The sequence below is a fragment of the Taudactylus pleione genome, unplaced genomic scaffold (assembly GCF_031769625.1).
Source record: "Taudactylus pleione unplaced genomic scaffold, aTauple2 ptg000507l, whole genome shotgun sequence".
NCBI lineage: Eukaryota > Metazoa > Chordata > Amphibia > Anura > Myobatrachidae > Taudactylus > Taudactylus pleione.
The window spans coordinates 2,265,267-2,279,026 of NW_028284909.1; the positions used below are offsets into that span (position 1 = coordinate 2,265,267).

The 13,760-nt window shown below is 48.3% G+C and overlaps 1 protein-coding gene across 2 annotated transcripts in view; it reads left to right on the forward strand.

Annotated features, from left to right (window-relative positions):
* The first annotated feature begins 4,435 nt into the window (after window positions 1-4,435).
* The window catches only part of AKT2 (AKT serine/threonine kinase 2), a 75,905-nt gene continuing 66,580 nt past the window's right edge, over window positions 4,436-13,760 (forward strand). For both annotated transcript variants that reach the window (XM_088450152.1, XM_088450153.1), the window contains exon 1: window positions 4,436-4,543. The gene's annotated coding sequence lies outside the window, so the exon portion shown is untranslated. The remainder of the gene's footprint in view (window positions 4,544-13,760) is intronic.

Genomic DNA, 13,760 nt, shown 5'->3' on the forward strand with positions numbered 1-13,760 from the left:
GCAGATGTGCGAACATCGCTCGGAGCGAACGAGCGGCTCTGAATCAGGCCCTATATCCTTTCATCCTCTCAAAAAAACCCCACCAAACATAGTGAAGACAATGAAGTGAGAGATTGTGCACAATCCAGCAAAATGTCCAGTGAGCTCCACCTGGTGTCAGTAGAGTGTAATACAGACCACAACACAGTGATCTACAGTAGTTAAAGCATACTTCCCAACATTTTAAGATGCTAAGCGGGTGAAAAGGGGGCGTGGCTAACACAAAAGGGGCGAAGTCTATGGTAAATGGGCGTAGCCTCGCGGCTTCCCCCGTTTTCGTCACTTTGGAGGCGTGCATCTGTTCTCCTTCTGCACAGCGGTTTGTGCTCCCCCCACACCGTGGGACACTGCGGTCCGCGGGTGGGACAGTCCCAAAAAAACAGGACTGTCCCGCTGGATGTGGGACAGTTGGGTGGTATGGTTAAATCCACACCACAAAGGGTGCTATAACCTTGCAAGGGTAACCTGGAAGGAGTAGAATCCTTTACGCCTACTGACTGTTCGAAGATCTAAAGCAATCGTCTTGAGAATAGCAAAGAAATCCAGGTGACCTGTGTAGCCAGGTTGAATACAGGTAGATTGTTTTAGCAAGGAAGCCTCAAAGTTAAAAAGCACTCCCAGTAGATGTCAGTGACAATACATAAAACATAAATGGATCATTCAGAGATGTACGCTATGTGCTGGGATTTTTTCAGTTGATGATTTGCGAGAATATGCTAATGGAACAGCTGCCGGGACTTGTACTGAAACGCCCACTGGAGCTATCGCAGCTGTCCGCAACTGCATACACATACGCAGCATCGGAAGCAGAGCATGCAAGCATCGACTCCTTGAGTGAATCTATTGTCACTCAGAATGGCCGACGTCTCATTCACTCAGGAGTCAAGTAGCCCTGTTTCCTGCGTGCGGGATTGCAGATACAGGAAACAGGTTTCGCCCCCGAAACGGTAGAGACACAGATGCATTTTTTAGCCTACACTCGCTGTTGCCTCCCCTAAACACTGCCTGCCTGTCAATCCCACTGCGAATAAAGATTTGCAGCCTACAACTACGGCAATGTACCTTGACGCAAGCGCAGTGCAACACAGACACAATCACAGTGGCAAAAAAAACTGCTTCATTTGCGAGAACATTGGCATAGCGTACAACTCTGAATCAGGCCCAGAGCCAGTAAGCAAATTTGTGAGTATGGAGGTATACATTGCTGGTTTTCAGCGTGAGCCTGTGCTCCTGTTCCCTGGACTCCCTGCACTACGCACCACCACCCCCTGTTGTCTACACCCCACGCGCATCGACCAGACTGGAGTTGTAGATTAGCCAGGCCTCAGAGAAGAAGAACATTAGGAAATTCTGTCTTCTCCACGAGGGTTCGGGCAGGCCATCCGTTCCGACGGCAGGATTCCGATGGATATGGTGGGCTCCTGGGCAATATTGGTATCAAACTATTCTTGCACAGATGAGCTATGAGACAGGACACTTTTCATCCCAATAAAGCGCCAATTTAGGAAGGTTGGAGACTGTAAGCTATATCACTCTCAGGAGCTGTGTTATACAGCGGCCATGCTGGATGTCCCGCCCACTGGAAGTCCAGTTTTGTTATTAATCACTCTAATTTTTCTTTACTTTGATGCTGTGTTTTTAAACCAATCTATTTTTAAGATGGATGATCGTCAGAGATAACCATATCGCTGAACGTTCTCCCTGCGCCTTCCCGGAGTGCTGGATAATCGATATCGATCATCCAGCACACCACCAACCCACCAACGATGGGCCAGCGACCCGCGGTCAACGATCATGGGTCCCTATGTAACCTGGTCGATATGGACCAGGTTGGCCTGCATGCACGGGCGATGGTCAATATCGTTACCATCCATACATGCCCATGCATCGCTGGTCGTTTGTGGGTTGGAAGGCACCAAAAAATGCACGATATGAACGATAACATCGATATCGTTATCGTTCATATCGTGCATTTTTATCGTAGGGTGTGTACACACCATAAGAATACAACATTCCCAGCAGTTTGGTAACAGTATTCTGTTTAAATGAAAATATAGGTAACACAATTTCTGCTGTATGCCACTTAATCTAGTTATTGTGTCATATGTTATGTTTGAGACTATCCTCCAATCTTTTCTAAACACCACCCCCTCGGTGAGAGTATGGTCATGGAGACATCGTGTTGACAAAAAGCTGAGGCAGCGGAGTTGAGATAAGTTATCATAAAGTACCAAATTTTCTGTTTAATATTTACAGATGTGCCCTCACTTTCATCTTTGCTGCAGTCACGCCAAACAGCTCTTGGTGCGCCTGGTCTCGCGAGACTCTGCTGGCGCCGGGCGTCTTATATGCGTCTTTTTTAACAAAAATGTGTCTGAGTGGCAATGCGGTGAGACTAGGATGCACCAGGAGACTGTTAATTGATGATTCATTTGCTATGTGACACCCGTGTATCTGCGTGCAAAGTGGTACGATGCAGCAGTCACAGATCTTTTCCACGCCAAGTTCCCATTACAGACTCCGTTGCTGCACAAGTACAAGTGTTGCATATCAAATTAATCAGCACAGTCTGCTGGCGCGTCCTAGTCTGACAAAAAAAAAAAAAGAGATACCCGACGCCGAGTTGCACGGGACCGGGGGGCACACTCACGCCAGGCATATCGTGCTGCATGGCGTATAGAGGCTAAATGAGAAAGGACACATCTGTATGAATATGCCAAAGGCTTTACACACACTTACATTTATTTGCATCTAAAAACAGAAGTTCGAAGGCCAGTGAAACCGCAAGTCTCATGCAATGCGTTTGTTAACCAGAGTTTTAACTCCCATTCAGTAGGTCGGTGGAGGGCACTCCATTGACAACAATCTGTTTAACTAGGTTTAGGCTGCATTTGGAAGACCCACAACACTGCCACAACGCTCCCGAACATGTTTAACATCGCAAGTGGATATGGTGTCATTAGAAAAAATGACTTACATTTTTAAAACCATTTTTTGTTGACCCCAGTGGGTATGAGGCAGTAGGGTGGTGTCACACGGTCTTCACACTAGTGGTTTGGCAGCAAGAAAGCCGCTACCATCCACAGCGCTCTGGGTCCATTTATCTTTAAATATTTGCGGCTTATTCCCCAAAACCACCTGTTTTCTGGGGAGTTACTTTAAATATGTACTATCACCTCCATTCCCATCGGCAGGCGCAGCCCCCATAGGTTTCTATGAGGCATGCAATGCTGCCAGATTTACCAAAGCATTCTGGAGATTGGCCCCTGAAGATGGCATTAGCCTGTTGTACACATAATTAGCCAGAGGATTCCCCCGGAATCCTCCCTGGCAATGGCGGCCGAGTAGGTGCAGTCAGCGGGACTGCGCATGCGCAGTAGCCCCGGCTGCACTCTGGGTACATCTCAGGGACGTTTCGGAGCCCCTGTCCCTGCGGGTGCTGGATGATACATTCCAGCGCTGTGATTGCATCTTGCAATGCGATCATGGGCGTAATATCATGCCCAGATCATTAATAAATGGGCCCATGGAATCTTTCTCCTTTGACAAGGGAACAGCGTTCCCCGCTTCCTTCAATGTTTCAGAATGGAACCAGTCGAGCACTATGCACGCTACTGTTTTGTAGCTGGAAAAGAACTAGCAATCAAAAACACCAGTCAATCAACAACCTTCCACAGAGAGGTTTTGTCAAATAAATATTATTTGCTTCCATTTACTTTCACGATAATCATACATTAATTAATCAGCTGGTAAGAAGGTAAAATAATCAAATTATTTGAAGCACTTGTCCTGGTTCTATGCTGCAAGACTGCTCTATACCATTTGTGCCACTTGATAGTGTGTACAGAGTAGAAACCTTACCCCCAGAGCGTGTGCGTATATAGTGACCTCACCACCAGCAGAACTGATAAACACTTGATAGGGAAAACAGAATACTCTTAAGACTCATTCCCCCTTAACCAGGAGCGGGGTTAGGAGTGCTTGGAAAAATAAACAGTCTTCAGTCTCTCCCCTAGCAGCCAGCACGGGGATAAGCACACACATTCTGAGAGTGAATTCTGCATCAGAAAGCACATTTGGAAGATCAGATGGACCTGTTAGTCATTATCTGTCATTAAACCCTTGTTGCTTTGTGTAAGTGACCTTGTACAGCTCACCTGTGAAAAGCTTTCCGACAGTCAGGGTTCACAGAATATTTCCCCTTTAAACATACAAACTAATTACTCAATAAAATAAAAAAAAAACAAGACACAAAACATATTTATCAAACAGTGTGACGGCATCTATCTCCATCTCATTATCATGGGTAAACACATGTACTCACACCCCTCTCTCCGCCCTCTCCCCATACAACAGGTGTTTATTACAACTTTCTCTCCCTACACCTGCTAACTGGCACTCAGTTCTTCCAGCAACAGCGGCACATTCTCAGGTCGCCCCTTTGGAGGAATACCAGACTGGGGGTGGGGGAACAGGATACAGGGAGGATCATTCAGCACTAAAGGTAACAATGTTATCTTCACTTACTAACTAGAATTGCATCAGCAATGGAAGGTGTGGTCCTGTGTGATGTGCTTAGATCAGAGATTCCCATACGCGGTCCTCGAAGCTCCCCAACAGTTCAGGTTTTAGAGATATCCATGGTTGAGCAAAGGTGGTTAAATCAATTTGACTGAGGTACTACTTAAGTCACCTGTGCTCAACCATGGATATCTCTAAAACCTGAACTGTTGGGGAGCCTTGAGGACCGCGTTTGGCAACCTCTGGCTTAGATACATTGTCACTCTAATCCAGTGTGTCCCAAACTCATTCCTCAGGGAGCACTAACTGTGCATGTTTTCCAGGTCTCCTCACAGTATCACAAAGTAAAACAATTACCTCCACCTGTGGATCTTTTAAAATGTGTCAGCCAATAATGAATGCACCTGTTCACCAACTAGGAAATATGGAAACCATGCACTGTTTAGCTAGGTACACACTGGAGTGATGTAGTTACGATTTGGCCAAATCGTAATGACATATAGTGCAGTGTGTATGCACAATATGCGCACTCAGGCCCGCCAAGAGCCGCGGTGGGCCCGGGTAACGGGGTGTGGCCTAATCGCGGAAGGAGTGGCCACGCCCCCTTCCCGGAAAATAAAATTAAAAAGCTGGGCAGTGGGGGGGCGCTCTGAGCCCCCTCAGCGCTGCTCAAAGCCAGGGGGGCGCGATCAGTGTGATCGCTCCCCCCCACAGGCATAGGAGCCTGCTGTGAATGCTGCTCGTGGGCTACTGTGAGGGTAATCTGTACCCACCCCCCCCTCTCGGCGCCCCTGTGCGCACTCCGCCAGTCGCATGCGACATCGTCAGGTTTGATGGGCTGCATATCAAACCTGATGATATCGCGAGCAGCCCCATTCATGTTAATGAAGGATGGAACAAGTGGTCGTTCCGTCGCTCATAACATCGCTCTAACGTGTACCTGGGGTATGATAAGACGACCAGACAGGCCGACATATCATCCCGGTACACATCGTCCAGTGTGTACCTAGCTTTAGTACTCCCTGGGGAATGAGTTTGGGAAACACTGCTCTAACCCAACCAGTCACTAATGTACAAAAGGAGAGCTCATTGTCCTGTATAGTAACCTGTATACTGCTTAGCACTGCAAATCACAAAATGTACGAATGCTCATCAAGCATGATGCGAACGTCAAATAATTCTAGCTGTACTGTCTTTGAAAACGATTTGTGCAGCATATAAATGAGGCAAAGCACTGGGAAGAAATGACGTGGTGTGACATAACAGGCTAGACACCATAGACCCATGTGAAGTTGTTACAAAGCTGTAAGAAAACATTGGAATCACGGTGCAGAGGCCGCCTGGTGCCGTCACGTGGCTGATATCCTGCCAATGTTTCTCTTTATCTGACTGGTGCAGAATTTAATGCATGTTGTTCGTAATTGCTCCAACATTGTGTGCTCCGAAATTAACGCGGGTGGGATGTCCTTATCAGGCGTATTTACGCTGCTCTCGAAAAACTGCGCTATTTACTGTGCATTCAGGAAACTGGTCCTCGAATGGTCCGCAATTCTGCTCCGCAATTCTGCCAACGTCGCACATTTAACTTAGCGTAAGTGCGGTTGCCCCATCACAATCAAGTTACACCCCTTCACTCACAAGTGGCGAGACATTATGAAAGTGCAATATTAGCATTGTGTGATGGAAAGAAATTTTTTTTTTAAATTAACAAATGTATTATTTTATTATTTTTCGGCGCCGGAGGGGTGACGTAGCGGCAGCGCAGACGTCCTATGGACAGTCTGCTGCTGCGCGCTCTAAGGTAGTAAAAGTAAAATAATAAAATCAGAAAATAAAAGCCTTAGGGCACCAACTACGACTACGGCCGGGCACCAACGAAACTGAGGTGCCTCTGACTAGTGGGCGTCTTAAGACAGGCTGGTGGGCGTCTGCATACACAATGCGATCGGACGCCAAGACATAGTGGGCGTGCTAATGCCTTGCCATGGGATTGCCTGTCTTCCCAAATTTGCATACGCATTGAGCGAGCGAATGCATCTAGCGAGCGGGTCTGAATGAGGTTCGTAAATTGAACTCATAATCGAACTTCAAATCCCCAAATTAATAGAATAAGGAGAGACAATCGATTCCAGCTTCTAAACACCATTCTGTAGGCTGGAAATTGATTGTGATGCTTTTAAATGTTCCCAAAAGCATGTGGGGCAGTCTGGCTGTATGAATAATGGCTGCTGAAGGCTATGCTATGCTGTGCACCTACGTGCGGTATCAGGGGTGTAACTAGCTCTTTGGGGGCCCCATAGCAAAGGGGCATCCAGACCCCCCATGATGGGGTTCAGCCAACATAGCCAGGCGAACAAAAAATATATACAGATATCCATATAAATGTATAAACATATATATAGATGAACATATATTTATGAAAAAATTATAAATCACTTTCACTTTTCTAGAGTGTGCACAAGTGTTTCCAATTTTTTCCCGTTATTTAGTGTGCATGTGATACATTTGGCCCAATAGGAAGTAATGAGGAAGTTGAGTTCGATTTTGCATTCGATTTTAATGGGGGTTTGAGGTTCGATTTTGGAAGGAATTTCATGAACTGAACACAAAGGGCCTGATTCGGAGCCAGACGCTATTTGCTCTCGCTCGTTCAGAAAAAGGTCCGGATATTTAAATAGAGCGCTCGCTCTTTGCGGTCTGTTGACGCCTCTATGTCTGAACGAGCAAACGAAACATGCGCTCACTATTTTTTATAAAACGCCCCTTGGCCGCTCGCATCCTATGTCATCTCCGCTATTTATTAGATTAATCGAGTACATCGAAAGGCGTCTGAACTGCTCGCAGTGCTTGTGGTTGGGTTTTCCAAGTGACGTGGCTGATGACGCTGCTTTGTTAATTATGCACACCCTTGAAACGCCCGTTTTGACCGTTTGGCACGCCTGCGTTCGGATCTCCACTCCCCGTTTTCAAGCACCTTCCCCTGTTACTGCCCACAAACGCCTCATTCTGTCACTCAAATTAGTAGGCATTCGCTATTTTGCGAGCACATAATTTCCGACCGCAATGAATGGTTCGCGCATGCGTATTACAACCCATACGCAGTTGTGCGAACATCGCTCGGAGCGAACGAGCGGCCGCTTACGAGCGGCTCTGAATCAGGCCCAAAATCCCTTCTTAAAATCGTCCAAACTCGAATTCGATTTCAAAAATCGAATGCAAAATCGAATATTAGTAAATGAGGGATTTGTTAAGGGATTTTGAAGTTCGATTTAAATTCGATTTCAGTCGATTTTATCGATTCATAAAATCGAATACCAGATCGAACTTTAGTAAATTTACCCCCTGGTCTCCTGTGCAGTGCTACCTTCTGGACTTTTCTTTTCTTGCTGATACTTACCTCCTGTTACGGTTCTCTCCTGTTATGAACCTTCTCTGGAGCAACTCCTTCAAGATATTATGGCCTCGGGACAGAGGGTGGCTGATCAGGTGGAGGCGCTGCATGCTGACTTGTCTCTTATGCGTCAGGATATGTGATTTACACGAGGTCTGATTATTGAGACTGATAACTGTATTTTCTCCCTCGCAGTCTGTAATGCATTAACCAGTGCTTGGCTGACCTCCTTAGAATCTCGAGGGGTAATACGTCTTGCTTGAAGGCCTCCATTTATCACTGACTGGAGATCCCGTACATTAGGTTTATAAGTGGCTTCCACTACTTATTGTCAGAATTTTCTGCTGTGCATTTTTTGCGGGGAGGGGGCTGGAGTAGGTCATCCACACCTTACACACACAACCCACACACAACACACACACACGTGCTAAATGACTGAGGGAAAACACTACAAAGTAAACAGTATCTGGGCAGGAGAGTGACCACACACAACAGGCAGGTGAATTCATTACACAGTACAGGAAGTAGGAGTAGTTTACATAGGCGATGCCTGTGACAATGTGTATTACACATGCACAGGTGTGCTGCTTATAAACATCACATGGGCTGCACGCACCACTCACACGATTTAATACCCAGGCACACCTGTGCCCGTCTCTTGAGGCAGCCTAGCCTTACACTCACAACCATTACAGCGGCAAGGCCCGCATGTAAATATCCAATACAAACAGCTTCTTCAGTGAAGGATGATCAATGTCTCAGATCTGACGTTAGCTAAGTAATTTAGAGATTGTATACTGTGTGGGGGCTATGTGTCTTGTACTGACCACACTTACATATTGTCATTGCCAGTTGGATAGATGATGACCAAATTGACCAGTCACTGTAATATGTGGCTGCACAGATGATCGTTTTAAACCAGTGGTTCCCAAACTTTCTTGTATCATGGCGACCTAGAGTATCGGAAGTTTTTAAGGCACCCCTAGGCCAAAGGTATCTTAGTGAGATTTTCAGCACACATGATTAAAATATGAGATAAGGTAAGAACTTACCTTTGTTATCTCTATTTCTACGAAGTCCATAGGGTCCACAGGATACCTTGCGGTATAGGCGGATGACGTCAGACATCGGGCACCACAGAGTTAATTTTCATCTCCCACGATGCACCAGGGCCCTCTCCTATACCCCGCCCCCGAGCCCAGGCACCTCAGTTACGTAGCAAGCCATAGGTCGGAGGAGGAGAACAAAGAGAGAGAAGAAAGTCTGCAACACACAAGTATCACACTCTCACACAAGAGATGGTGACCAGATCAAAGCCCATCTGCAGTACAGGTGCGACAGGACGGGCGTCCTGTGGACGGTATGGACTTCATAGAAATAGAGATAACAAAGGTAAGTTCTTACCATATCTCATATTTTCTACTGCAGGGTCCATATGGTATCCACAGGATACCTTGGGGATTCCCAAAGCAGTACCACGTGGCCGCCTTGCAAAGCTGAATACCCGAGGCGCCACGGTGAGCTGCCCACGAAGGACCCACAAACCTAGTAGAATGAGCAGTTACAGAGGCTGGCACAGCCAGGCCCTCATGAGCATAAGCCTCACATATCGCCATGCGAATCCACCTAACCATGTTTGCTTATTGGCCGGCCATCCCTTCGTGTGGAAACCTTGGAGGACAAACAAGGAGTCCGATTTCCAAAGAGAACTGGTACGGTCGACATATATCCTGAGAGCACGAACCACATCCAATGAGGCCTCACCAGCTGAGAGGTCTGGGGAATTAAAGGCTGGCACTATAATTTCCTCATTAATGTGGAAACTAGACACCACCTTAGGTAGGAACCAGGGCGAGTCCTGAGCACTGCCCTGTCCTGGTGAAAGATCAGAAAGGGAGGTCTACAGAGAGAGCCCCTAAGTCTGACACCCTTCTGGCCAAAGCAATGGCCCGAAGAAACACAGTCTTCGCTGTAAGCCACTTGAAATCCACTGAGCCCAGTGGTTCTAAAGGCAGTCCTTGGAAATCCCTCAGGACCACAGCCAAATCCCAAGGAGCCACAGGAGGGACAAAGGGAGACTGAATGCAAAGCACACCCTGCAGGAAAATGCGGACATCTGGAAGAGGAGCAAACCTACGCTGAAACCACACCGACAAAGTACAAACATGCACCTTGAGGGATGCCAGGCAAAGACCCTTATCTAAGCTTGCTTGTAGGAAAGCCAAAATCAAGGATATCCAAAACACCTGGGGAATCGCAACCTTTAGGGCGACAACATTCAAAGAAAGTATGCCACACCCTGTGGTAAATTCTGGCAGATGCCGGCTTTCGAGCCCTGAGCATTGTGTTAACCACAGAGACAGAAAATCCCCTGGACCTTAAGAGAGCAGTCTCAAGAGCCACGCCGTCAAAGACAGCCAACCCAGGTCCGGGTAAAGGCAAGGACCTTGAGACAACAGGTCTGGACATTAAGACAACAGCATCGGAGTGTCTATGGAGAGACTCTGAAGATCTGAGTACCAGTAATGACTGGGCCACGCTGGAGCTATCAGCAGAAGCGTGCCTCCCTCTTGCTTGAATTTTTGAAGCACTCGAGGAAGAAGGGAGAATGGAGGAAATAGGTACACAACTGGAAGGTCCACCTGACCGACAGAGCGTAGACAAGGAGAATCTCTGCGTCCCTTATTTTTGACCCGTACACAGGCAGCTTTTTGTTGTGACGGGATGCCATGAGGTCTATTTCCGAAAGGTCCCACTTGTTCACGAGGAATTTAAATACCTCCTGGTGAAGAGACCATTCCCCTGGGTGCACGTCTTGATGGCTGAGAAAGTCTGCTTCCCAGTTGAACACTCCTGGAATGAAACAGGACCTCGCCATTAAAGGGCAAGCATTCTAACCCTTTCTTGGAGTCAGCATCTGCTCTCCAAGAGCGAAACCACAGGGAGCGGCGAGCTGCCACTGCTGCCGAGGAAATCCTATAAGTGAGGAGACCAATATCTAAGGCTGCCTCATTGACATATGTAGCCGCGTCTCTGAGATCCGTGTCCAGAGACGCCTCCACGGCATCCACCCAGCACTCCATGCCCTGGCTACCCAGCTCATGGCCATATCCGGTCTGAAAGCCCCGCCAGCTAGGGAATATATGGATTTTAAGCAAAGTTCCACTTTGCGATCCGTAACATCCTTTAATTAAGACATGGAGGGCATGGGTAATGCTGCACTCTTCACTAGGCGTGTTACATGAAAATCAACCTGGGGAGGAGTTTCCCATTTTGAGAAATAATCCTCCGCAAAAGGGTATGCAACTGCCAACCTGTTCTGAGGCTGGAATCTCTTACCCGGAGTTCTCCACGCCTCCTCTAAATGATCCATCAATTGACCTGATAGAGGAAATACCGTAGCATCCAATTTAACATGCTTAAAGAAGGCATATTTGGATTTAGCCACCGGGAGATCCACATCATCAATAACCAAGGCCGCACGGACTGCCCGTATAAGGCTCCACCTCCTTAGGTTGAAGGAGCTCTGAGTCAGATAAGTCATGCATTTCACCATCATCAGACGTCAGGTCATCATCATACTGAGCCATCTGTGACAATTGCAATGGCCGTTTATAAGGCCGTAAAGGTGACTCCCTCTGTAAAAGGTCAGTCAGGTGCTGTACAATTTTGGACAATTTGTTAACCCACTCAGGTTCCTGAGAAGCCTGAGGGGGCGATAACGGAATACACTGGGGTATAACCAACTGCCTGGGGGACCCCTGCATGGGTGAGGAGGCCAATGCCTGCTGTGCGGGCCCCACCTAGGAAAGCGCAGGAGGGGCAGATATATGACCCATAATGGCCGACAGTGCAGTAGCAAAACTAGCCCAGGGCGGCTCCTGTACCGAGCTGCCACTGCTGCTCTCCTGGATTACCACAGTGCGTGGGCTAGCCGCACACACTTTACACAGTCCTTCATGGTCTCCCTTCCCCTCTGCTGTATGTATCTTGTATAAAGTACACATAGGTTGGAGGGGGTAATCCTGTTCACTTGCAGACATGATGCCATTGAACGGTTAAATGTGACTCCCCACACAGAAAAACTGGTTTACTGTAAGGCAATAAGCACCCTGCAACACCGCACCGCAAGGGCTTGTAGCAGAAAGAACAGGGATAGTAAAAAGGCTGACAGAAGAAATAGACAGTCATACAGCGCTAGCACAAAGTCACATATAATGCAGAATAATACCCTGCACTAGTAGCACTTCCCTCAACTACGCAGACACAGAGCCTGGTAGGAGACAGCGCAGCATACTCTGACCTTTCATCGGAAGGGAGGTATGCGGGGGACCCGGACCACGATGCCACCACCATCACTATCCAGTAGCGTTTGCGCACTTTCCTGAAGAAAATGGCTGCCGAGGAACTGAAAGGAGGCGAGCCCAGGGTAGGAGCGCTCACACAGGCAGCCAGACCGCAATAGAGAGGCACTGTGCAGCGGGGGAGGCGCCGCCTGTCAGACAGGGAAGGCACTCTACCCTGGCATGCTATTAACCCCTGGGACGCTGGAATATGTCCTTAATGCTACAGCCTGCTGTCCCTGGTGGTCTAGTGGAAAGCGCAGGATCAGTACCTGGCTCCACGCGCAGCCTGTCCCCAGGGAGCCCCCTGCCTGAGGACTAGATGACTGTGAATCGGCGGGTACCCTCCACAGGGCCCCACCGCTTACCTGAACCCCCGTGAATCCGGTCACAGTCAGGGACATTCCGGGGACACCGCTAGCTGGGACCCCGGACACCCACCATGCTCCCCGGATCAGTACAGGTGGTCTGGTCCGGCGGGGTGAAGGAGCGACAGCATGGACATCTGTACAGACTGTCCATGTTGTCCTACTCTAGTTGTGCATCAAAAGCTGCCTTGAAAAATCTTCAGGGGCTGTAACAGCCCCACTCTGTAATGGTGAACTGACTCCTGGCCAGGCACTTCCGAAACTGAGGTGCCTGGGCTCGGGGGCGGGGTATAGGAGAGGGCCCCGGTGCATCCTGGGAGATGAAAATTAACTCCCTGGTGCCCGATGTCTGACGTCATCCGCCTAAACCCCAAGGTATCCTGTGGATACCCTATGGACCCTGCAGTAGAAATTAAGTTACTTGTGTCTACCTGCCATCCTTGGGTTCACTTATGTGGTGGTGGACAAGGTTGTGCTTCTGTTTGACATATTTTATGACTGACAGCCAGCAGCACTGGTTTTTGCCTATCACATTGACCATAAATAATTTGGTTTCATCCTGGACCACCAACCCGTGGCCACTATCTTAAATAATAAACATCAGGCAGAAGACAAGACACAGTGGCCCTGATTCAGAGCCGGACGCTCTGAATCAGGGCGTTTTTTTTTTTGGAGCCGGCCTCCAGGCCGCTTGCTAAGCTGTGGGTGACCACCCACAGCTTTTGCGAGCGGCCAGGTGATGGTCGCGACCTTCAGGCTTGCGACGAGACCCTCGTGATGTCAGTAGGGCCGTCCCCAAACGGCAGGCGTTCCTTTGGGAACGCCTCAGTTTGGTCAGCCCCTCCCCCCTCCCTGCCTACAAAACGGAGCGAGCTGTCGATCAACATCGACAGCCGCCCAGTCTTGTAGTGAGTCCCGCAGTGAGTGATTTCTCGCTCGTGCACACTGCCCGGCCATCGACCCGCTTGAAAGCGCATAGTGCTTGCGAGTGGGTCTGAATCAGGCCCAGTGTTCACTTTCTCAATGCACCTGGTTGCTATTACCAGAAATAAAACAATAGAAGATTATATTGAAAGTCGCACAAAAGAGTAATAATAT